The sequence below is a fragment of the Typopeltis vanoorti genome, chromosome 3 (assembly GCF_054136105.1).
Source record: "Typopeltis vanoorti isolate ZY-2024b chromosome 3, IOZ_Tvanoo_1.0, whole genome shotgun sequence".
NCBI classification, from domain to species: Eukaryota; Metazoa; Arthropoda; class Arachnida; order Uropygi; family Thelyphonidae; genus Typopeltis; species Typopeltis vanoorti.
Window position 1 is genome coordinate 114,006,091 of NC_143551.1, and position 26,041 is coordinate 114,032,131.

General features: G+C 35.7%; 1 protein-coding gene across 1 annotated transcript in view; it reads left to right on the top strand.

The window, feature by feature from the left end:
• ScsbetaG (Succinyl-coenzyme A synthetase beta subunit, GDP-forming) overlaps positions 1-11,229 on the top strand; it is a 260,513-nt gene extending 249,284 nt beyond the window's left edge. Inside the window, exon 12 of the transcript XR_016550662.1 lies at positions 11,213-11,229. The gene's annotated coding sequence lies outside the window, so the exon portion shown is untranslated. The remainder of the gene's footprint in view (positions 1-11,212) is intronic.
• The last annotated feature ends 14,812 nt before the right edge of the window (positions 11,230-26,041 follow it).

Consider the following 26,041-nt stretch of genomic DNA (forward strand, 5'->3'; position numbering starts at 1 on the left):
AGCATTCCTGACATGTTCAACAGAATTAAAGTCAGGAGACCTAGTTGTCCAATTTGTATATACATTGGTCTCTTCTTGAAGATATTTGCCCATGAGCTTCACTCAACGAGAATGATTGTTATTGTCTTGTAGGGTAAATGTCTTACCTATCACCCACGTACAAATGAACACAGAAGTTTAGGACCTTGTCTCTCTAAGTTGCAGCATTCATGGTTCCACTAGGTAGCACACGGTTTGATGCATCCATCCAACAAGCTGCTTTCCAAAGTTTTCATACTACCTTCACCATAGATGTCCCTCTCACCACCTCCAAAGGAAATCCAATCTATTGAGATTCTATAAGAGCAAAATCTAGCTTTAACCCCTTTCTTGACTGTATGCATTCTCAACATCCATGGATACCCACCTGTTCTCTCCCAACTGTCCATAAAATGAAAAAATTCAACCTAATGGTATATAGTATGATCCTTTCAGAAGTTTGTAGTTCTCTATCATATCACCCCTCTTTCTAATGTTTGTTTGATCTGCAGTTCATAAATTTTCAATCTACACAATTTTTAACACTCTCCTTTGCAACTTCTCCACTGTATCTGCATCACTATGGAAACCAGATCTGCATGCAGTAGTTAAGATGAGGTTGTATCAAGACTTTGTATAAAGGAAAAATTACTCTCTTATCATTACATGTCAATGTCTATTTTACCATTTCCTGGTAAAATAGACATTATCTTAAAGTTATACAGGGTGTTCGGGATAAATTTGACATATTTATAATTAATTATATTTTTCCGTAAGTTACATGTATTAACACACACTTCTCTTCATTTAAAAGTTTGGACCCTTCTTCATTCATATACAAGATGTCAGAAAGGATGGATAGCTGGAACCCACCTGAATCATGGAAGAGAATAACTTGTATCATGATGATTCGTGCCCGCCATCAAAATAAGGATATTACGACTGCTGCCCAATGCTCCCTGAATACAGTAAAAACAATCAGGCATGAACTAGAGACTTGCAATGGTGACTACGAGGATGTAGCAAGAAGAAAGATCCCTAGCAGACGATCTGATTGCGTTCGTACAGCAGAATTCCTCGCAAATCTGCAGGAACAGGTGTTGAAGAACCCTGGCATTGGAATTCGGGCTTTGTTCGTGGAGTTGCTAACTGTAGTCAAGCCCTGGATAACAAGGGTAGCCAATGGTAGGCCGTATGTATGGCAGCAGGATTCGGCCCCTTGCCACACCTCTGGGAAAAGTCAAAAATGGTTGTCTGAAAATTTCTACGACTTCACCAGTCCAAATGTTTGGCCTCCAAACTCCCCAGACCTTAACCCCATGGATTATTTTGTATGGGGCGCAGTTGAAAAAGACACCAATCGCACTTCCAGTAATACAAAAGCCCAGTTAATGGATAAAATTAAAACAGTTTTTGCGGCCCTTCCCAGGGAGACTGTAGCATCAGCTTGTTCGAGGTTCCGAAGCAGAATTGAAGCTGTGATCGATGCTAATGGTGGTTATTTTGAGTAAATCTTGTTGATAGTATTGTAATTAACTCTGCCTGTAATGTTTTTTTGTCAATTCATTAAATTTAATAGATACAAAGAAGATTTTCTTTTTCCTTATGAAACTGTCAAATTTATCCCGAACACCCTGTATTTGCAATCTTTGTTATATGGCCCTTACACTTCAACTTCCTATCTAATAAAACTCCTTTTGTAGTCTGATCAGTTTTTCTAGCATAATCCCACCAATATAATATACCATTCAATTCTCATTACATCAAAGTGCATAACTTTACATTTACTTATAATGAATTGACAGCCATTTTCACATGCCCACAGTTCCAACCTGTTCAAATCATTCTGCAAATAAAGCATGTTGATCACATTCCTGGATTATTTACTCTGCCTATCTTTGCTTCATCAGCAGCTAGCTGTATGTCACCACTCAAAAATCCATTTCAATAAATGTAAATTAAAGATGCTAAGAAATTATATTTTTGGTTTAATCCTTTATCCAAGTGTAAGCAAACAAAGTTTGTGCATGAAGTAACTTTACAAAGGCGACTCGTATATCGAGGCTAATGACTTCACATCACTTGCCTTAGTATCCCATAATGCAAAGCACATATCCTTACAGACGTGTATAATGCTATGCATTATGGGAAGGGTCACTACCCAGACTTGTTTCGACCTTTATTGAAGTCTCATCAGTGGGAGCCAGATCCAGAAGTGATGCCAAGGTTAAAAATAATGCAGAAGTCATATTTCCATACACAAGTAGTCAAAAGGTGTCACACTTTATTACTAAAATACTCTGGATAGCCAAGAATATAATTTCTTGAATCTTTAATTTATAGTATAACCAAGTGGAAAAACTTTCAAAATCAATCCCAATGTTATTAATGTAAAGTTTGAAAAGCAGACCAAGGATTGATTGATCCCTTGTTAGATTTAACAAGATTTAAGGTGACCTTAAATCTTGCAGGCTCACACTCTCATACCCTCTTTTTTTGATATCTCTCATTCAACCATTCTCTTATCCACATTAACAGTTTATTAATCCAAAGTCTAAAAGTGTTATGGTATATACATCTCCCTTATCTAACTCAACCATCGCATTATTATAAAATGTGAGCAAGTTGCTCAAACATAACCATTCCTTAGTGAAACTCATGCTTTCATTGCAAAGTATAGATTCTGTGTCAACCCTTTTCTGTATGCAAGCTCTTACCAAATTTTCCAGAATCTTCACCGACACTCCAGAAATACTGTTTGTTCAATAGTTAGACATATAAGTCTTTGCACCACCCTTATGCCATGGAATAGACATATGTTCTTTCCATTTCTGTGGGATCTTCCCTGTGCTGCAACTCAAATCATACGGTCTAGTCAAAGGCATAGTCAGTTCAGCTCAACACTATTAACATATATGTTGATATCTCATCAGCCCTTACTGCAAAATTCTTATTCAGTTTATGCAACAGCTCTAGTATCTCAAGCTCAATGTTGTGTATACGGTTGACTCCTAGCAAAATGGGCACTCATTAGTTGAACAATCTCTTCTGCATCTGTCACATGCACACCATCTGCATTTAGTGGAGTTATTCTCTCACATTCATTCTTTCTTTTATTTGCAGCATAATAACAACAGAATTAGTTTGGATTGTCTTTAGTTTTCAGAATCCATTTCTTTTCATAATCACACTTTGCTTTCCATACACTACTTGTAACTCTTCTGGCCTGCACCTTATAATTTTCATATCTGCCACAAGTGTTCTACATTATCTTTTTCTTAGTGAAATCTGCTGCTTAATAATGCTGTATATCCATTTCCTTCATATCCTATTTATTCTTAAAACTCTAGGGATACATTCTGATATTGCACTGTTTATGTGTTTTTTTTAATACTTCCCAGATGCACTTCCAATACCCTTCCCATCTAGCAACTGATACCATGGGACCAAACCTAGTATACTTCGCATTAGGCCATAACCTCCTGCTTTATAGTTCAGCATGTAACCTTTTCTGAAAAGTTAGTATAGCATGATCATGTCACCAAAAAAAAAAAAAAAAAAAAGGCAGAATCATACTTTTAGCTGAAACTCCTTCTTTGGTTTGTGGAAACTTGCTCTTTGGCCTTGAGTGCTTGAGGAAGTTTTTCTGCAACAGCTCAATGAATTCAATATATTCTCCTGAGATTTTGCTGCTACCCAATAAATGTTTGGATAATTAAGTCACCCATGATAATTACTTATTGCACAGCCATCAGATGATACATTATCATCATTAGAAACTGATGATAACTGGTCTGATCTTGTTCGACTCCATTTCGCCAGATAGCTTCAAACTTGCTGCTACATGGAAAATTGTTACTGGTATTGCAACCATAGTCTTTTATCCTAACTGGACTCAAGTCATCTGATACCATTAACTGCACACACTCCTCTCTCTGATCTTGTCTATACTTTTTAAAAATGCTGTACTTTTTACATCATCAAATTCCTGCCATGTACCCACAAGGGGTCAGGATATGATAGTACTACATGAAAAAATTATATCATTATTAACTTCCTATCTACAATTTTCCTCCAAATCAGTCTGTTACTTGTCAAGACTCCAACATTATCAGATCTTATATTTCTATCATCTAAGGCACTTTGTACCGTATCAATCCACCTATATCTTGGTCTTCCTCTGGGTCGTTTTGCTGCCAACCTGGAAGAGAACTTGTTTTGCTAATCTTTCCTCGCCCATTCTGTTTAGGTGACCATATCACCTGAGATTAGCTCTGCTAATGCATTCCTGGATGCTGACAATATCAAGTTCTTTCCTAATATCCTCGTTTTTAATATGATATTGCCATTCATGCCATCTGTTCACGCCTATAATCTTTCTCAGGACTCTCATATCTGCAGTCTCTAGTCTTTGGTCAAGTGTTTTACTTCTGACCCAGCTCTCAGATCCATGAGTTAAAACTGGCTTGAACACTGTCTTGTATACAGCTAATTTAGTGTTCCGACTAATTTCTCTCTTATTCCATATGAATTTATTCAGTTGACTTCCCACCATACCAGCTTTGCTGATTCTGTTGTCTATTTCTATATTTAATTTACCATCATCAGTAAAAATCGTGCCTAAGTAGCTGAAATGCTTTACTTTTCCACAGGTTCTCCATTCCCAACACAGTTGACATTTTCAATGATTCTGCCTATTGTCTTTGTCTTTTTATTGCTGACCTTCATACCATATCTATTACAACAACTATTCAATTTAGTCAGAGAATCTTGCAGACTTGTAGCAGATTTATTTAGAAGTATAACATCATCCGCATAAAGCAAAGAGCTGACATTAACATCTCCAATTTTGATATCATGTTTAATACCCCTTTCCTTCATAATGTGATCCATATAGATAATGAATAACAGAGGGTATAATGTACATCCTTGTCTCACACCAGATTTAAAATTAAACCATCTTCCTGTACTTCCTTCAATTCTAACTGCTGACTTACAATTCAAATAAAGACTAAGTATTGCTTGATATAATGCCCCATTGACACTATATAACTGCAGTGTATTGAATAGCTTCTCTCTTGGCACCTTATCATATGCCTTTTCCAAATCGACAAAATTTAAATACAGATCTTTGTTATATTCCCATGCTTTCTCGACTATTTGTCGTAAAGTGAAGATCTGATCCTGACAGCCTCTGTTTGGCCTGAATCCAGCTTGTTCTTCACCAAGCTTTACTTTTCTTCCACAATTCTTCTCAACCGTTTCTCAAGTATACTTGCATAGATCTTGCCAGGAACACTCAGTAGGGAAATACCTCTGTAATTCTCACATTCAGTTTTATTTCCCTTTTTATATATGGGTACTATGAGAGCTCTGCTCCAATCATCAGGAATTTGTCCCTCTGTCCAGGCTTTCTGAACTATGCAGTGCAGCCACTGGAAGACTCTTATACCACCATACTTCAGCATTTCTGGTCGAATATCATCTACACCAGCTGCCTTTCCACATTTCAAGCCTTTGATGGCTTTTTCTACTTCAAGTATGGATATGTATTCCTGACTGCATGCCTGGTCAGTGTTTTTTACCACTGTGCTGTCATCACTGCTTGTTTCATTATATTGTATCCATACTTCAAGGATATCTTTTTCTCCAGTTTTCATGTCACCTTTATCATCTCTAACTCCTTTTACAGCACTCTTTCCTCCATTCCTAAGCTTCTTCAACAACCTCCAGATATATGCTTTCTTCTTTTCCTTCACTGCCTCTTTAACTTCCTGTGTCCACCAGGGAGTTCTGATTTTTTTATCCTTGCAGACAACCTCACCACATGCCTCTCTGGCAGAATCATTCAATGTTTTCTTCAGAGTTTGCCACTGAATCTCCAAGGTGTGGTTCCTGTTCTCAAACTCTTTCATTTTTTCTTCAATAATCTTTGTGTATTTTAGTCTACAGTTCACATCTGAGAGCTGTTCAACCTTTATTCGCTTTAAAACTTTCTTACATGTCATTCTTTTCAATATGAAATTCAATTTTATCCTGCTCAAGACTAAATAGTGATCACTTCCAATTTCAAATCCTCTGTACACTCTGGTGTCCTGCACCTGGGAGAAAACATCACTATCAACAATAACATAGTCAATGAGACTTTTCTTATTCCTAGCCTCTTCTCTCCATGTGAATTTGTGCACATTTTTATGTTGGAACATGGTGTTAGTAATAACCAGTCCATATCCTGAGCAGAAATCCAACAGATATTTGCCATTATTATTAGCTTTGCTCTTTTCTCCAAATTTTCCCAAAATATTTTTGTATGTCTCACAATCATTTCCTACTCTGCTATTTAGATCCCTAACAAGGACCAACTTTTCCATTCCTCTCTCTGATCTTGTCTATACTTTTTAAAAATACTGTACTTTTTACACTTGGTAATATATCTGCCTCTGAGAGCCAGGTCTCTCCTAATACCTACAATCTGAGGCCCCAGCATATTCTCCAAGGTCAAAAACTCTACCCCTTTGTTCCCGATATTTCTGGCATTTGTGTACAAACATAACTTACCTCCAGGCTTTTCATGTATATTCTCTCCTCTATATTAATTTTATTATTATTATACAGGCACCTCCATGGAGTCTGAAGACTCATCGTGGGAGACCCAATCTATCCACACAATCTGTCATACCTCTCCTTGAACCCATTAACAGACAAAGAACTCACAACTGACTCTGGCAACCCATTCCACTCATTTACCACTCTCCAAGCAAAAAACTAGTCCTCACACTCCCCTTACTGGCCACATCTTTATTCAACTTCCAGGTATGACCCCCTAGTTTCAGCCTCTAGCCAAGTGCTGAAACATTTCCCCTGCATCTATCCTATAAAACCCTTTAAGCAACTTAAATATCATATCCCCTCTTTTTTTTCCCTATCAACCAACTTCTGCAATCCACATACCTTCAGTCTGTCCTCATAGGGAACATTCCATAGGCCATTCACCATCTTGGTCACTCGCTTCTGAATCCTCTCTACTGCTTCCTCATCCCCAAGAGATAGGAGATCAGACTTGAGCACAGTAATCCAGATGTGGGCATATCAAGGCCTTATAAAGAGTAATGATAACTTCCTTATCTCTACTTGTTAATGTGTTTTTCAATAGCGAAGTAATCTTATGGGCTACCTTAGCAATATGGCCTCTAAACTTTAACTCTCTCTTCCACAACCCCTAAATCTCTAGCTTCATTTATTTCCTGGAGTATGGCCCAGTTGGACGACTTGCAGATCTCTATTTGTATGTAATGCCTCACTTAGCCAGATGAACACAATCATCTCAGTGATTAAGCATATTTGTATCATTAACATAGTTGCATAACTTAGTTGCTGCTGCATAGATTCTCACCATTTCTTCCATCGTGATCTAGTTTTCTAGGTCTCATACTGATAAATAATTTCTCCCGATTCTTGATACAAAATGCATTAAGTGCCATCCCTTTTATATAATTCTATCTTCTACTCAGCATTTGCCAACATCACTCTTCTTAATTCAGTATTATCATTTCTTGGTAATAAAGTAATAATTTCACTTTCTCACTCTCCACTTTCACTTCCTTCAGCAGTCCTTTTGATATTCTCTCATTCTGTATTTATTGCTAGTTAATTTGTTTGCTCCTACAAGAACTACCATCTCTCCTTTTCTATTTTTCAATTGCATTTGTTACATTTTTGATTTTTGCACCCAGAAAACTCAACTCTGTAACAAAAAAAAAAAATCAAAAGAAATGCTAAAAGAAAAAGACCTAAATACTATCAACCTTCTTTCATCCTCCAAACAGGTTATTTGTTATACCGATGCATCGTCAGACACCAATATCATTAATGGAGGTGCTGGTGTTTTCCTTCTACTCCCGAAAGGTAAAAAACTTTCAATAAAAGTTGAATCTGGGAGAATCACTTCCAATTTTACCAGCGAACTTTACGCAATAAATAAAGCACTTGAAGCCTACTTAAAATTATCATTATCTCAACAATCTGAGGGAATCATAATTTACAGTGACTCAAGATCAGCTATGGAGGCAATCAAAAATGGCAGTACCAAGCTCACACAAGACACCCATAAACTCTTAAATCAACGAAAGTGTTTAGGAAAAAGTTGCCACATCTTTCTTGGTTGAGTTCTCTGGCCTCTTTTGCTAATTTACAATGGATTCCTGCTCATGTAGGCATTGATTACAATGAAGCAGCTGATAAATTAGCAAAAGCGGCCAGAGAACTCAAACAAGAAACTCACATGATAACCCTTGTTGATGCTAACGCACTAGCAAAAGCTAAACTAATTCCACTGAAATCAGTGATACAATATCAAATTCCCGAAATCAGTGCTGACAGAAAGACCTCCACCACGATAACAAGACTACGAACAGGACGTTATAGAGGAATTAAGTTCAATACAGATGATACGAGAACATATAGAAACTGCAACAACTGCCCCAATACTGAACTGACACCCACTCACATCTTTGCCTGTCCAGCAATTACAACAGCCTTGCAAGAACGTGTGGACAGACTTATGTGTTCGTCGAACATGTTGTTTATTATTTTAACGGTATAATAGAACACAGAAACTAAGTAAATAATTAATTTATTAACTTGATGCTGATATTTCGCTGGTATTATAACCAGCATCTTCAGAGCACAAAAACACTGTTTGTCACAATACGCGTCACAAAAACACTGTCACAAAATGATATGATTCTCCGGAATTATCATTATGGGAAGTCCCTGCAGACCATGCTCTGGATACCCCTGCACACAGGATCAACTGGAAAAACACAAAAGTACTACACAGAAACCCGTATAAATCAGAGAGATTGTTCTTAGAGGCAACACAAGCCCTAAAACACACTCCAAATCTCAACAAATATGGCTGTATTAACTTGCCGAAGATCTGGAAGACAGTCATATTAAGAAAAAACTAGCACTTTTCTAGGACTCTAGTAATATATGATAGCTTTTTTTTTTTTTTTTTTTTTTTTTTTTCAGATCGAGGGCGCCAAAATCAGGACTCTAGTCTTTGTGTTGCTGCTACAATTTCGTTTAAGTACACCATGTTGTTTTAGTCTCGCGTATTGTGACAAACAGTGTTTTTGTGCTCTGAAGATGCTGGTTATAATACCAGCGAAATATCAGCATCAAGTTAATAAATTAATTATTTACTTAGTTTCTGTGTTCTATTATACCGTTAAAATAATAAACAACAGCCTTGCAAGAAATAGATCCTAATCCTGAACAACAGCTCTATACAAACAAAATCATCGACATAGCCAAAGCAGTTCAAGGAGCACATGGAAACATCTAAGACTCTTCAAAGGATAGGACAACAACAACATTGGATTGTTGCCATGTATTTTGCTCCTTACTTTGTCTTTCCTGTGCTCCTCTAGATACCTCTCAACTCTTTTTTGCAACTTCCATGTCATTTGTCTGAAAAGTAGTTTTAATCTTGAGATTTCAAAAGTTAATTCATCTTCAATTTCTTTGGTGGGAGAAGCCTGCTTCGCTATTTATATTTGTGTTCCTGTTTTTTTTTGCTGCTATATTCTTTTGCGGTTTTTTGGCACCATTTTACAGCACTCTTATATATTGATATGCAGCAAATATGTTATAAAATAAACCAAATACAACAAAACCCAAGAAAATCAGCAGTAATATACTATAATCATAAATTTCTCTGAGAAAAAAACACAGTAAAACAGATAAAAATCACCTATTTTACATGAGTTAAAGTGAACTTTCAGAATAATAGCCTCCAGGAGAATTTTACACCTTTCTTTATAAGATTAAGCATAGAATTTAAATATAATAAACAGTTTGGAATGTATGGTAGGTAAAAATTTACTATATCAACAAACTGTCCAACCTGTTCTTGTTTTGGGACACTAAAGTAGACTACAGCACTAACATTTGATCCATTTCATTTTATCACATGGCCAAGATATACAATCTTCTCTAGAAAGAAGCTTTCACTTTTAGGTTTACAATAAAATTTTATTTTTAACTTCAGTTTACATTTTCATAAAAATTTTCAGAATTGTACAAAAGACAATATAACCCCATCCCAGTTATGGTGCTGTATGAAATGTATCAACATTACACATATCAATACACTAGCACAGAATAACAGTGAGGAAAAAAAAAAAAAAAAAAAACAGGGAATAAAATATATACAGTAAGTGCCTACATGACAGCTGATTTTCTATTATGGCATTAATTTCTAGATAGATTTATACATTTATTCTATACAAACTGTCAATTTTTCTTATCAATATTAAATTACTCTCTGATCAAATTTCTTATTAAAAGAGTTAGGCTGTTAAGGATTTTAGGAACCAAATAAATATGTATGTATTATTTCTTTTTGTGCTTTTGGGATTGTGTATTTACTGCCTTCTTTTTTCAGAATTAAGTTTCCTGTCTAATGTTTACATATCAAATTTTAAGAAGAGTAGCATCCTATAGTTACATAATTGTGTCAAGTGATGTTTAATAGTGTCTCTATATTTAATGTTGCATAGAATGCATATTATTTTGTTAAAAAATTACTTCCCGGCTTAGAATACTATACTATATATAAAAATTTGTATCTTATATGAAATATAATGTTCTTATCATTGTTCTTAAGAATCTTCTTAAAAAGAAAAACAGCATAAATTTACTCTGTTACATACTTCTCTAACATGTGGTTCCCACTTTAGGTTACTGTCAATTTTTAATCCTGAACACACATTGAAGTATTTGTGTTTTCAATCTTCATGCAGTTGCAAGTTACTTTTACAATTACACCTATGTAGGAATATATGGATGAGCAAATTGGTTTTAACTTTCCATCAGTAGAAATGTTTATTTACATGATAATTGGAGGTCACAGAAAAATCATTAATGTCTGCACTGCATCATATAATCTCTATGACTTCTTTTGATTCTAATTATAAGGGAAAGCTGTATAATGAGAGTCATAGTCTACAGAATATATCAACAGGTCATCTTGAAAAACAGAACACTTTTTCCTAACATAACAGATAGCACAATGTTCATTAAAGCTTGCAAACATTGTGAAGAATTGTGCATGCATACTAGGGCATTTGAGATAAATGGAATCTTTGGTGCTGTATAGTAAATGTGTCTGTGTTCTTTTTTTTCAAAGGTGCCTAGTAAGTAATCAGAATTGAGGTCAAGCTTTGAGAACAATTCAGCACACCATCAAAATAGGTAACAATTCAATTTGGTTTCAATAGAAGAAAAAGACTCTTCTTGTTGAGAATATTCAATTAACCCTACTTTTGTACTGCTATAGAAGTTTAAGTTTTTCTGTATATTTTAATATACTGTTTGGTATTATTTAATAAAACTGGGTTTATCTGTTTAAATTTATAATAACAGAATGTTCAAACCATATTTATTGGAAGTGGCCAAGTAATTTCCTTCTCTCTGAAACATGTTGAATTTTTTAAACAGCTTATATTTGTGAACTTTATTACAGCTAATTAAGTTCTGAAGAACTGAATCAAACAAGAAAGGAGTCAAAGGTTTTGTGAGAGAAGACTTGTAGTATTCCTGCTCATTTCCTAACATGAAAAAAAATAAATTGACATTCCCTAAGTCATGACAAATTCAAGCAAAAGTTTCAAATTCAAATCAGCTTCAGCTTTTAACACCTGTGTTGCAACTTATTCTTGATTAAAAATTCCCCTCAGCTTCACTTTCTTGGCTAACTGAATTATATTATGCATTCATTTTAGAAATTATGGACTTTACAACCGTGTTATAAATAACTCTTTTAATTTCCCAACATTTCGATCTTCGTATTAAGATTATCATCTGGAGTATATACAAGGACAAGCTGACTTACATTATACACAGTAAGCTAAAGGAACAATGATTTGATCACCGGTTAATCTACTGGCATGACCTCTAGTGAAAAAAAAAAAAAAAAAATACAAATTAATTAATTATTTAGAAACTACATCAAAACTAAATTCTATTTAAGATAACATGGGAAAATATTCTTTCTTATAGATAGTCTTCTTTCAGTAACAATGATGTCCTATTTTTAACTTTACAATTATTATTTTAGATTTAGGATTCTGGATTATCTACAGTCCTGTTTATAGTTAACTCTTAGAGAGAAAGGTTTCGTGGGTAGAATATGTGCCTTCCATATGCTTGGGATTTTTAGACCATCATTATTGTTTAGACTATGGTGGTTGATAAGAATCTCACAGGCTTCCTTAAATTTGCGTTCATACCATGTTTTGGTGTGATGTAAACAACTGGTGCTTTTCCCGTCAATTCTGTGTTAAGTGTTCAGGGTATGGTCAGAAAGGCCAGCTTCCACCATAGTTATTATATTTAATGTGTCGTTTATGTTCCTTTTGTCTGATAGGAAAACAGGATGCACAATTCCTATCAGACAAAAGGAACATAAACGACACATTAAATATAATAACTATGGTGAAGCTGGCCTTTCTGACCATGCCCTGAACACTTTACATAGAATTGACTGGAAAAGCACCAGTTGTTTACATCACACCAAAACATGGTATGAATGCAAATTTAAGGAAGCCTGTGAGATTCTTATCAACCACCCTAGTCTGTACAATAATGATGGTCTAAAAATCCCAAGCATATGGAAGGCACATATTCTACCCACGGAACCTTTCTCTCTAAGAGTTAACTATAAATAGGACTATAGATAATCCAGAATCCTAAATCTAAAATAATAATTGTAATGTTAAAAATAGGACATCATTTTCTTATTATCTTATAGATAGTCTTCTTTCATTACTGAAAGAAGACTATCTATAAGAAAGAATATTTTCCCATGTTATCTTAAATAGAATTTAGTTTTGATGTAGTTTCTAAATAATTAATTAATTTGTATTTTTTTTTTTTTTTTTTTCACTAGAGGTCATGCCAGTAGATTAACCGGTGATCAAATCATTGTTCCTTTAGCTTACTGTGTATAATGTAACTCAGATTGTCCTTGTATATTTGTATATACTCCAGATGATGATCTTAATATGAAGATCGAAACGTAGGGAAATTAAAAGAGTTATTTATAACATGGTTGTAGAGTCCATAATTTCTAAAATGAATGCTGATCGCAGTGCAACACTAAAAGAAAGGAATGAATTATCATGCTTTTAAGTAATCTCTAATCGAAAGAAATGAATCTCATGTTATTACTGAAACATGCATTCCTGTATCAAAAAGATGCTATTTCTATTAAACAGTTTTAAAAAATACAAGGTGGAATACTAACAATAGATCATTTTAAAATAGAACAAGCCGTGTGATGTTATATCACTAAGTATTAAAGGGAATATTATTAAAATAAAGATATTAATTACTTGAATAAAGGATTAAACTAAATTTATTATATTTCATCAAGAAAACGTATCATATTTAAACAATCTGATCAAATTTAAACAAAAGTTGTCAAAAATTAAAATATTGACAAGTTCATATCTCAAATTGATCTCCTTATAAATGTGTAGTTGACTCACTTTGTGTTTTTAAGAGATTAATGGAGAAATACTTGATTGGGTGTTTGCTTGAAAGAATTGTTAACTGAGCAGTACAGAAACTAGAAATGTATCATAATTCATTACAGCTACACCAGTTTTTTTTTTCTTTGCATTATCAGAAATATCTCCTTCTTGTAACTCCCTTCTCTTGAATTAATTGATAAATTCTGCTTTTTTTCAGTTAACATTTTCAAAAATTTTCTTGAACTTTTGATAAAGATTCAAATTTAGTGTTAGTTTTGTGACTTCTGATCTAAATTTCCTCTACATGATTATGAGATAAGTGAGAGATGCATAATTGCATGTTCTGATTTTACCAATTCTGTCTAACATGTTCTACTTGTTCAAAATATTGTACTGTCTACATTGCTTTTGTATGTAGTTTTACTAATTAAACTCCCTTTCCCCTGCAATTTTAAGTACTTATTTTATTGTTGCTGCCCCTTTCTTAAGTCCCATTTTAATTTATATCGAAACTGATGTATATTATATTCCTAAATTCAGTGTCAGTAACCCATCATAATATTGATAGATTATTTAGGACCATGAATACAATTATAAACCTTCCACAAGTTTCAACCTAAATTCACTACATTCATTCTTCTGGAAACACCTTCATCAATAGAGACAACTATTTCATTATCTGAGTACAGCTTTAATTCTTTGAACTATTAGCAAAGTGTCTTGCTTTACCTGGAGCTCTGATTTTCAAGAGCTTCAACACTATCTGAACCCACTTCTTAAAATTATACATCTGAATTAAATTTATTAACTGTTTGAAATTCTTGTTCTTGAAAGCTTACCACTGTCTATGCTGGGATTATCACAAACTGAATTATCATTTTCTTTTCTATTTAAAAGAACATTTTGAAAATAGTAAGTTAGCTTAAAAAATTAAATATTTTCTATATGGATCTTAAGAATTGGTTTATAATAAAAGAACTTTACTTTTTTTTTTTAAGCTGTCAAGGCACTAACCAGTTTGTTGAAATGCTGAAAGTTTTTCCACTTGTTTATACTATAAAGATGCCATGAAAATTATATTCTTGGTTTAATCCTTTATCCGAGAGTGTAAGTAACTTCAAGAATGGGCAACTCATACTGACATCCCATCAGTGGGAGCCAGACTCAGAAGTGATACCAAGTTTGAAGTAATGCAAAAGTCATATTTCCATATACAAGTAACCAAAAGGTGTCACATCTTATTACTAAAATACTCTAGATTGGAGATAGTTGTTGAAAGTTTTTTCACTTGGTTATACTGTAAATTAAAGATGCCAAGAAATTATATTCTTGGTTTAATCCTTTATCCAAGTGCAAGCAAACAAAGTTTGAACCTGAAGTAATTTCATGACTGGACAACTCATATATAGAGGCTAATGACTTCACATGAGCCAGTTTTGACTTTACTGAGGTCTCATCATCAGGACCCAGATCTGTGTGATCAAGCTAGTGAGAGGTCTGTGGAATGCTCCCTATGAGGATAGGTTCAAGATGTGCGAGTTGATAAGTGGAAAAGAGGAGACAAAGGCAATGCTTTGCCACCGGAACTTTGTATAATAGCTATGTATAAGTGCACAAGAAAGTTGTTTACGATTTAAGTGTATGAGAAAGTTGTTTGTGAGCTCTGCATATAAACACCTTCTAGGTCAGTGTCAAAGCGATTGGCAATGTTCAGACAAATTTCCGCTGCCCGACAAGATAGGATTAAAGGAGTGCACGGATGAGAAGAAAGAACAGGTCAGTCTTAACAGAAGATCAAGGAGTCGTGCTGAATTCTTCAAGGGTTACAACCCTTTGTGCAAGGTCCCGGAGAACGTGAAATAAAAAGGGGCTGAGCCGAACATCGGAGTTGGCAGTTAGAGGCAGAAGAGTCGGGCAGTTGAAGGTAGAAATATCGGCAGTAGGATCCAGAGGACTAGACGTTACAGCGAACCCATGCCAGAGGAGAAGAATGAGAATGACGAGAGAACGACTGATGTAAATACCCGAGGCAGTGTCGGTAGGATGTCTTTTGCTGAGGGAGGTCAACCAAAGCCAAAAGCCGTAGAGTGATCTTCAAGCCTGTATGCTGAAACCTCTTGCCCGAGCTTTTCGAGTACCGGAAAATTGCAGTCCAAGGCCTGCCAATATCCTGACGAAATGCCCCTTGAAGCAAGACTCTCCAGACGGAAGCCTAAGGCCCGAGATGAAAGGAAAAGCATAGTAGGGACTTTAGTGCAAGACCTTTGGATGAGTGTGCAACACAAAGCCTCTGTAAGTTTGTTCCATCTTTTGTTGTACATTCCTTTTGTAATCTAGGAGATATGTTATAGATGGACTGATAAGAATTAACTGTAATAAGAAGTGTCCATAAGAGAGTCATTTCGCATGTTATTAATTGTCATAAGATTTGTGAAATAACTTAGCATAGTTAGTTTACTTTTATGAGTAAATTAGAGCTTCAATAATTGGATTTAATAAGCGGAGAAGTAATTGAGTAATTATATTGTATAGTTATTTAGTATTGAAAAGGGAAAGCTTGTTTCTTTATGCTAAAAATCTAACGGATAGGTAGAGAGAGTAACTTCCCTATCATTTAATTAATGTACTTTGTTATTAATGTAAATAAATGTGTTTTAATTATATGTCAATAGAGTGCTGCCTGATCTTTTATTTTACAATGCACTGTTCCTAAATAAACTCGGATCTGTGAGTGGGGAAACAACTAAGGCATTAAAAGTGTAGTTTAAGTACTTCAGAACCACGACTGTTTATGTAAACTTTATTGAAGGAATTTATACTAGTAAGAGAGAGATCTACCAGACGCATTGCTGAGTCTTATGCCGATATAGAAATACTGGTGGCACAGTCTTAACAAATAAATTTTCCTAACAAATAAGTGTCCATAGGCATATACGACTAGTAAATACGAAAGATGGAACATAGTACACAATAGAATAAGTAAGAAAGGTTACGAAAGCAAAAACGCACTGCTTGAAAGAATAAAGAAGATATTACAATATAGGCAAATGGCCTATCGTTACAATAATGCATTAAACATCAACTGTTACAAAGTCATTAACCTCTATATATGAGTTTCCCAGTCGTGAAATTACTTCTAGAGTAAATTTAATAGAATGGTGAAAGGAGTTGATTTTATTGAGAAAATCAATTAGGTCATCTTTCTTGTGGTTCCATGCAATGAAGATATCATCTACATATATCTCCACCGAATTATTGGTTTAGGATTTATTTGAGATAGAATTAAAAAACATTACTATATCTGATAATGATCTACTTGCAAGCTTAGATGTCAATTCTCTTTTTACAAATGTTCCTGTGGTGGAAGTTATCAACATCTTAGATACTTTATTCCCACAAGATATAATTTCACTGTACAATCATTGCCTAAATTCAAACTATTTTTCTTGGAAGAAAACTATTTACCAACAATTAACTGGCCTGGCAATCGGTAGCCTCCTTTCACCTTCTTGTGCTGACCTATTTATGGAGGATCTCGAAAATAAAATTCTATCTCAAATAAATCCTAAACCAATAATTTGGTGGAGATATCTTAATTGTATGGAACCACAACAAAGATGACCTAATTGATTTTCTCAATAAAATCAACTCCTTTTTTCATGTTCTAGAGTAAATTTAATAGAATGGTTCACCATTCTATTAAATTTACTCTAGAACTTGAAAAAGACAAACTACCTGTTGTTTCAAGGATACTTGTGACATAAGGCTGAATGATATAATCACGTAATCACAAGAAAGATTTATTTAACCAAATATTTCTATAGTGATTTAACATCACGCGGCGTGTTATAATTTTAACGATCTATTGTTAGTATTCTAGCTTGTATTTTTAAACTGTTCTTGTATTACCACTGACGATGGTCTGCTATTTCCAGACTGAAATATTTGGTTAAATAAATATCGTTCTTGTGATTACGTGATTATATCATTCAGACAAACTACCGTTCTTAGACATCTTAATTAAGAAGCAAGTTAATGGCCTTATGAACCTATCAGTCTACAGGAAATCTATGAATACAGGATGTTATCTACATTTCAGCTCCTCACACCACATTTCTCACAAACTCAGCATAGTACACATACTAAAGAAAAGAGCTGTCCGCATTACAACAGATGAAAAGGACCTCCAAGATGAATTAACATTGATATCTAATATCCTCGCCTTGAGTGGCTACCCACGAAGAATCGTCAACAAAATCCTTTCCTCTGAGCCACCACAAAGAGAACGAGAAGACGCTCAATATATTACAACAATCGCCATTCCATATGTGAGCAGTATCTCTAACAAGCTCGCTGATCTCCTCAAACCACACAAAATAAGAGTAACATTCAAACCTATAGAAACAGTTCATAAACTACTACGATCTCCAAAAGATACCCATCCTTTCTATAAGTATGCTGGAGTCTATGATATCCCATGCTCGTGTGGCTCGAGTTACATCGGCCAGACTTCGAGAAGCCTCGAGATTAGACAGAAGGAACACATTGGTTATGTTAAAAACAACAGACAAGACATATCAGGCCTGTCATCACATTTCTCCATAACAAACCACATCATTAAGTGGGACAAAAGTTGTACCCCTTACATAGAAGAAGACTACCACTCTCGAATGTTTAAAGAAGCAGCAACAGTCGCACGCACTACAGATAACACAGGAACCAAGGTTTAATACTTCCAGAGATATGGAAAACCCTAATTAGATCTCTGAACACACAAGAAATTAACTTTAATGCTAACTATAGAATGTTCCTTAGCAACAACTAGTAAATCATGTACACACGATACGTGTATTATTCACGTTCAATGCTATTTTAGTTTGTAACTATAATTTTTAGAATTTTCAGTTAAGATCTATTTTGTGATATGTTTTAACCTCAGTGCTTGTACCCTGACTATGCCAGCGGCTTAAGTTTGGTGAAACTAGTCAGTATTAAAATACTTATCCGTTTACACTTGATCAATGTTCCCAAATAGTTATTGATATATGCATATGTTGCATCTTTATAATGTTACTGTTCAGCCATCAAAATATATTGAAAAAAAAAAAAAAAAACAATGTAGGTTTACAATTTTATGTATAGACTTAATATTGAATTATGACCATCCTCATTCAGAATGGAACATGCCTTGTGTACCACTTAATAAAGTTATATATTACATAGTTTCTACCATCTAGGCCAGTGGAAGTGATATATTGGTGTGGGATATGTTCTGTAGGAATTTGAATCCCAGGTTTGGCAGACCAAGTTGCATCTGTTTCCACATGACATTGCACCTGAGCCCATGATATACGAGAATGGGCTGAAGGAATGCCATTTTATAAATGCACGTATAGCTTCTCTCTAGAGCAGTGAAAGTGGTATTGGTGTAGGGTATGCTTTGCTGGAATTGCAACCTAATCTGCAAAAATAAAGGTTCTATTTCCAGTCTTCGTGGATAACACTGCATGTGGTCACTGAGTCCATGCAATAACTTGATCAAGGCACATGCAACACCTATTTTGAATGATCAGTGAATTTACTGGTTTTCTCAACCTAATCAAACATTTATGTTGATAGTCACAATATCTCGAAGACTATAGCTATCATTTTCACACTGATCATTTAGACAAAATCAACAACACAGCAGAACAAGTAGTTATTTGTGTAAAAGGCAACCAAACACAATGTAATGTATGCGAGCATAATTCAATATATATTATAGGTAAAATTGAATATTGCTTCTAGACGGATTTGCATCATTGAAACTATGATGACCAAATTTTGTATGATCTACTTAGTTGAAAAGGAGTAATGACTGTGGGCTATGTTTTGATTTCAAAGTTTTACCTTTGTGTGACATTTATTTTTCACTACTGGAAAACAGTAGGCTTTGTTTACATACACAATTTTGATTTCTCTCTATTGGTTTATATAGTTTGACATGTATCATCCCATTGTGATCCTCAGTGACATAAAATACACAGATCTGAAAGTGATGGTGAATTTTGTGTATAGAGGTGAAGTGAGCATTTTGCAAGACCAGCTGTCTTCATTTCTTAATGTTGCTGAAGTTTAAATGTTGAAGGTTTTAAAGAAGCTGCAGGTTGAGTTTCTGGATACTTTAAATCATGTGCTGTATCTTCTTATAGTCTGCACCAAGATGTTGTATTAATGCCAGTTACAAATGAACTATTCAGTCTGTCTTAGCGGTGCTGGATTAGCCGAAGAAGATGAGTCATTCTCATCTTCAGAAGGAATGTGATCCTCACCCAGTAAGAGGCCTTGCCTCTTACTGGGCCACAACAAAAACAGCTTGAGGCAGAATTACCACTATTAGGTAGGCAGAAAAGAGGAAGACCGCGTAGAAGACTTCTTTGTGTGCTTCAAATAAATGTATAAAGGAGCAGGTGAAGTCAGGAACCATAGAGCTAGTATCAACAGAAGGGCTTGAGGATATTAACAAGGAAGCAATGTTGATCACAAGAGAATGAAGACCAGAGTCCTCACTACTTAACCATCCATCAACTCAACTTTCCCTTATTTATATATAAACACTAGTGTTACTCAGAAATAATTTTCTAATGTTTTATAATGTTCTGTAATGGTGGATGGATCACCATATGTTAATTATATTAATATGGGATATGTTAATTGTAGATAACAAGCAGCATGTACTTACCACTGTTGGATTAGTTGGTAGTCAAATCTCATCTTAAATGATCAGAGTCAAACCTCATCTTAAATACTCCCCGAGTTTTTCACATCCACTCACATTGCTCATGATATAATTCAAGACTTAGAGCCTAGGGTCCTCACCTTATCTGAAAAGCCTCCTCTTTCATCTTTTGTTGATATTTTATACCAAGATAATAGTTACAGTAGCAAGGATCTGCTAAGACTGGGATAAGTAACAATCAGATATCTGATATGAATTTTTCTTCTATCAATCCACATTTCAAGATAATGCCTTCAGTGTTGGGATTGCCATTTCCTTCACCTCTTAGATTACATTTAATGTAACTGGAGAAGTTGGTAGACAGACATCAGTCTTTGCTTCTGGAAGGGTATTTGAAGAAATCTGTAGTAGTCAGTGTTTCATTCTGTATCAGCAGTACCAAAGCACAAAATTTTACTGTGAATTCTAAGACCATTGAGAATTACCTATCATTTCTTTCTGGCCCTGCTTTGTTTACTCTTCATTTCATGAAAAAAAGAAATAGAGGTATTCTGAAAGTAGAGGATTTGAAGACTCGAATGAAGACCGTGAATGGAGAAATTAGGATGATTCAGATAAAATTAGCTAATATAAAAAGTTCAAGAGGATGAGAAAACAAATGAAGGCTTGGATGAGAGAAGTATAATAGTAAGGGAGGAAATGAGAAGATTGCAAGAGTATGTAAAAGAGGGATGAATGGAAGACATGATGTGAGAGCAATATGCAAGAAGGAACGATGCCAGTGCAGGTGCAAATATAAAAGCATGGATGGTGTAGAGAATAGTTAGATGTAATGCAAATGATAGCTTGTTCACGTGGAGTCTTTCATAGGATGAAATGTAAGCTTGAGAGATTGAAAAAACATTTGGCAAGTGGTGCTGCTGAGAAAAGGAAAAAAAAAGATATTAAGTCAACTGCCACAGTGTGAAAGAGGTGAGTTACGAAGAGCTATAATTACAAATGACTCAATGCACAGGTTGTGTAAGGGGAAGGGAGTGCAGTTTCTGGATGTGGGGGAGTCTATTTGATGACCAAAAAGATTTATATAAGGCAGATGGTTTGCATCAAGACAGATTTAGTTTGGAGTTTAGAAAAAGTGCTGCAGACTATAATAGGATTAGATGTGCAAAATAAGTGAAACTAAAGTTGTTAGGAAGCAGGTGAGTGTGCATGTAAGCACCAATAAAGCAAATGGGTATGTAGAAAGAAAATGCTACTCTAGTTTCTGAGGTAAAAAATAAGAATGGGATTGTGGGTACAAAGCATAAGGTTAATTATGAGCCTATGAGGTTTATATCATTCATATATACTAATGCCAGAAGTAATAGGAACAAGGAAGAGGAATTTTTATCATTGGTTAGTTCCTATTGGCCAAAAGTTAATATTAGTGAGACTGACTGATATAATTATTGGTATAGAAAGTGAAGGTTATAGTATTTTTAGAACAGACAGACAGAGCAAATAGGGTGGAGCAAAGGGTATTACAAATGATATCAGATGAGTTGCAGCCTGTAGTACTACCATTCTTTTAGAGTGGTAGTACCACAGGAAATCAGTTAATTGGAAAGCAGTATATTTGATGTCTAGTATAAGATACAAGCGAATATGACAAAATATTTGGTTGCTGTTGCTATAAGTGAGGAAATGCAAAGGATGGTGGGGTTGATATGTATCAGCAAATAAAAATGGGTAATTATCATTATGGGGATGTAGATTGGAAGACGTAAAGGTCATATGGAAATACAATTTATGCAGCTTCTTAGAAATAATTACCTAAGGCAGCACGTAATGGAAGGTACTTGGGGATCAAGAGTGACTGAACGTTATGATTACATCTGAGGATTTGTGTATGTAACCTGGGGGGTAGACTAACCATATGGAATTTTCAGTAAAGAAGGATTTCATGTGGAATTACAAAGCTGCGAACTATGAAAAACTGAGAAAATTTCTTGGAGTGGTACCATGGGTGAATATATTTCAGGGAAAAGATGTTAGTAGTGCACGGGAAATGCTAAAGGGATATTTAAAGGAACAAGCAGCTGATTGCATACCAAGAGTTAAGAGAATTAATAAACTGGGAATTAAATGAACACAGCATTAAGCAGGAGTTACAAAGAAAGAGAAGCATGTGGAAAAGATTCATATAAATGAACACAGCATTAAGTAGGAGTTACAAAGAAAGAGAAGCATGTGGAAAAGATTCATATATATATACAGGGTGTTCGGGATAAATTTGACAGTTTCGTAAGGAAAAAGAAAATCTTCTTTGTATCTATTAAATTTAATGAATTGACAAAAAAACATTACAGGCAGAGTTAATTACAATACTATCAACAAGATTTACTCAAAATAACCACCATTAGCATCGATCACAGCTTCAATTCTGCTTCGGAACCTCGAACAAGCTGATGCTACAGTCTCCCTGGGAAGGGCCGCAAAAACTGTTTTAATTTTATCCATTAACTGGGCTTTTGTATTACTGGAAGTGCGATTGGTGTCTTTTTCAACTGCGCCCCATACAAAATAATCCATGGGGTTAAGGTCTGGGGAGTTTGGAGGCCAAACATTTGGACTGGTGAAGTCGTAGAAATTTTCAGACAACCATTTTTGACTTTTCCCAGAGGTGTGGCAAGGGGCCGAATCCTGCTGCCATACATACGGCCTACCATTGGCTACCCTTGTTATCCAGGGCTTGACTACAGTTAGCAACTCCACGAACAAAGCCCGAATTCCAATGCCAGGGTTCTTCAACACCTGTTCCTGCAGATTTGCGAGGAATTCTGCTGTACGAACGCAATCAGATCGTCTGCTAGGGATCTTTCTTCTTGCTACATCCTCGTAGTCACCATTGCAAGTCTCTAGTTCATGCCTGATTGTTTTTACTGTATTCAGGGAGCATTGGGCAGCAGTCGTAATATCCTTATTTTGATGGCGGGCACGAATCATCATGATACAAGTTATTCTCTTCCATGATTCAGGTGGGTTCCAGCTATCCATCCTTTCTGACATCTTGTATATGAATGAAGAAGGGTCCAAACTTTTAAATGAAGAGAAGTGTGTGTTAATACATGTAACTTACGGAAAAATATAATTAATTATAAATATGTCAAATTTATCCCGAACACCCTGTATATAGAGAGAGAGAGGAGTGATGACCAACAAGCCCATGAGCAGTATAAAGCACAGGCCAGAAGAGGGACTGTTATGGTCAGTAAGGCAAAATTGGAGTATGAGAGGAGATCAGCTGAATGAGCCAAGGATAATCCAAAAGAGTTCTTTCGGTATGTGGCAACGAAAAGAAAGAATGACCACAATAGAATGATTTTAAAGAATACAAATGGTAGGGAGGTGACTGAAGCAGACAAAATACTTGAATTGTTGAGTGATCATTTTGCAAAAGTGTATCATCCAGGTGAAGATATTATAGTAATAGATATGACAGGGATTAATGTGGAAGTAAAGGTGCATAGGATATTACAGAATCTGAATGTAAATACAGATTCTGTATTCACACATGTATACAAAACTGGTAGTCCCTTTGACTAGATTACTTAATCTGAATCTCAGCTCAGATAGAGTTCCAAGGAAATGGAAGAAGGCAAAAAAAAATTCCATTGCATGACAGAGGTTCTATGACCAAAGTAGCAAATTACTGACCAATTTTAAACTCAGGAATAGGATATCGTATGGAGGGGCAGCATGGCTTTTTGAAGAGGTGGTCATGCTTACTTCATGGACACCTTTACTTTTTATAATAACATGACAGATGAGTTGTATAAAGGTAATGGTTACACAGTGATTAGAATTCATTATTAAAATTATAGAAACAACTACAGTTAAGGGGATAATAAATCCCTCATTATTTCAAAGCTGAATAAGAAACTCGAAGATCAAAATCTAAGAGTTTCGTGCCAGAGAACTTTCAGTGAGTCCAAGCGTAAGTCAACACCTGGTAGTACAACACTAGCGCAACTCAGAGCAAAGGTGGAGCAAGTTTCGATCACTGTCCTTAATATTTTCCCCTTCTCATAATGTAAAACGCAGCTCCTAGGAGATGTATTACTGTTTTACATTATGAGGGAAGGTCACTACCCAGACCAGTTTCGACTTTATTGAGGTCTCATCAGTGAGTAGGTAGACCTGGGTAATACCAAGATAGGACGCAGGACATATATGGTGCAGAGGGTGAAGCTTGACGCTTTTTATATTCCCTGTTGTCTATTTCGGGAGCAGTGATGAGAGAGAGATTTGTGAGCTATTTTAGCTTGCCTTGAGTGAGCAGAAGTGGTTATACATCGTTGAATGTTATGATGGCTTTCGGTCTTTTATGTTTCCATTGGTCATTACCGTCATAGTTTCCGGCTTGTTGTATTAGTTGGTTTGGATGCGTAGATGTCTTAATAAAGAATTTTTCTGCTAGGGAGCGTAGTAGTGGAGAGATGTAGGGGATATTTATGTCCCAGTGGATCTGGGCGTTCCTGATGAACCACGGGGCGTCCAGTATCATTTGCAGGCACTTGTTCTGTAGTCTTTGTAGTTTGAGGATGTTTGTCTTGGAGGTATGGCTCCAGGCTGGGGAGGCGTATATAATTGTGGGACGGATCACTGTCTTGTAGAGTAGAATTTTGTTTCTTGAGCTTAGTTTGCTGTGTCTGTTGATCAAGGGGTATAGCTGGGCGATAACTTTAAAGCTTTGGTGCATGTGCTCTAGATGTGGCTGTTGAAGCATAATCGTTTATCGAGAAGTGTTCCAAGGTATTTTGCTTCAGTTTTCCAGGGAATTTTAGAGTTGAACAGGGTGATGTCTCCTTTGGGGATGCTCATCTTCTTGTGAAGATTATCGCTGTGCTTTTCTGGGGGTTTAATTGTGGTCGTCAGTCTGTAAACCATTTTTCTAGATTCAGGATGGTGTCTTGTAGTTTTTTGGTTACGAGATGTGGTTGGCGGGATCTGGCTAGTATAGCCGTGTCATCTGCATAAAGGGCGATGGTGGATGTGAGAGGATTTTGAGGGATGTCTGCCATATAGATGTTGAACAGGATCGGGGCTAGCAGTGATCCTTGAGGATCTCCAGTGACGATTTTCCATTGGGGTTGAGACTGTTTCATTGATTTTTACTTGCATCCTCCTGTTGGAGAGGTATGATTTAATCAGGTGTATCATGTTTAGTGGAAGGTTTGTGATGATAAGTTTGTAGAGGAGGCCTTGATGCTAGATCCTATCGAAGGCCTTTGAGATATCTAGGAAGACGGCTCCAGTGTGCTGATTCCAATTAAATCCTGTGGTGATGTACTCCACCAGTCTATGGATCTGTTGGGTGGTGCTGTAATTTTGACAGAAGCCAAATTGTTCTGGTGGAATGATATTTAGTTGGTTAACATGATCTTGGAGTCTGATGAGGATGATTTTCTCTGCTATTTTCCCTAAGTTGGATAGCAGGCTGATGGGACGGTAATTTTCAGGTAGGTGGGGTCTTTGCCTGGTTTGTAAATGATGATGTCAGCTATTTTCCATGACTGGGAGAAGTGCTGCCATTTGAGGAGGGAGTTTGTTTGCCAGATGTGCTATGGCTTTGCATGGTAGTGCCTTGATGACTTTGTTAGTGATGTCGTCGGAACCTAGGGCTTTTTTGATCTTGAGATGGTTGATGATGCCGATTATTTCGGTAGGTGAGGTAGGCATTATAGGGCTTGGATTGTCATCGGGAAGATTTACTGTGAACCTG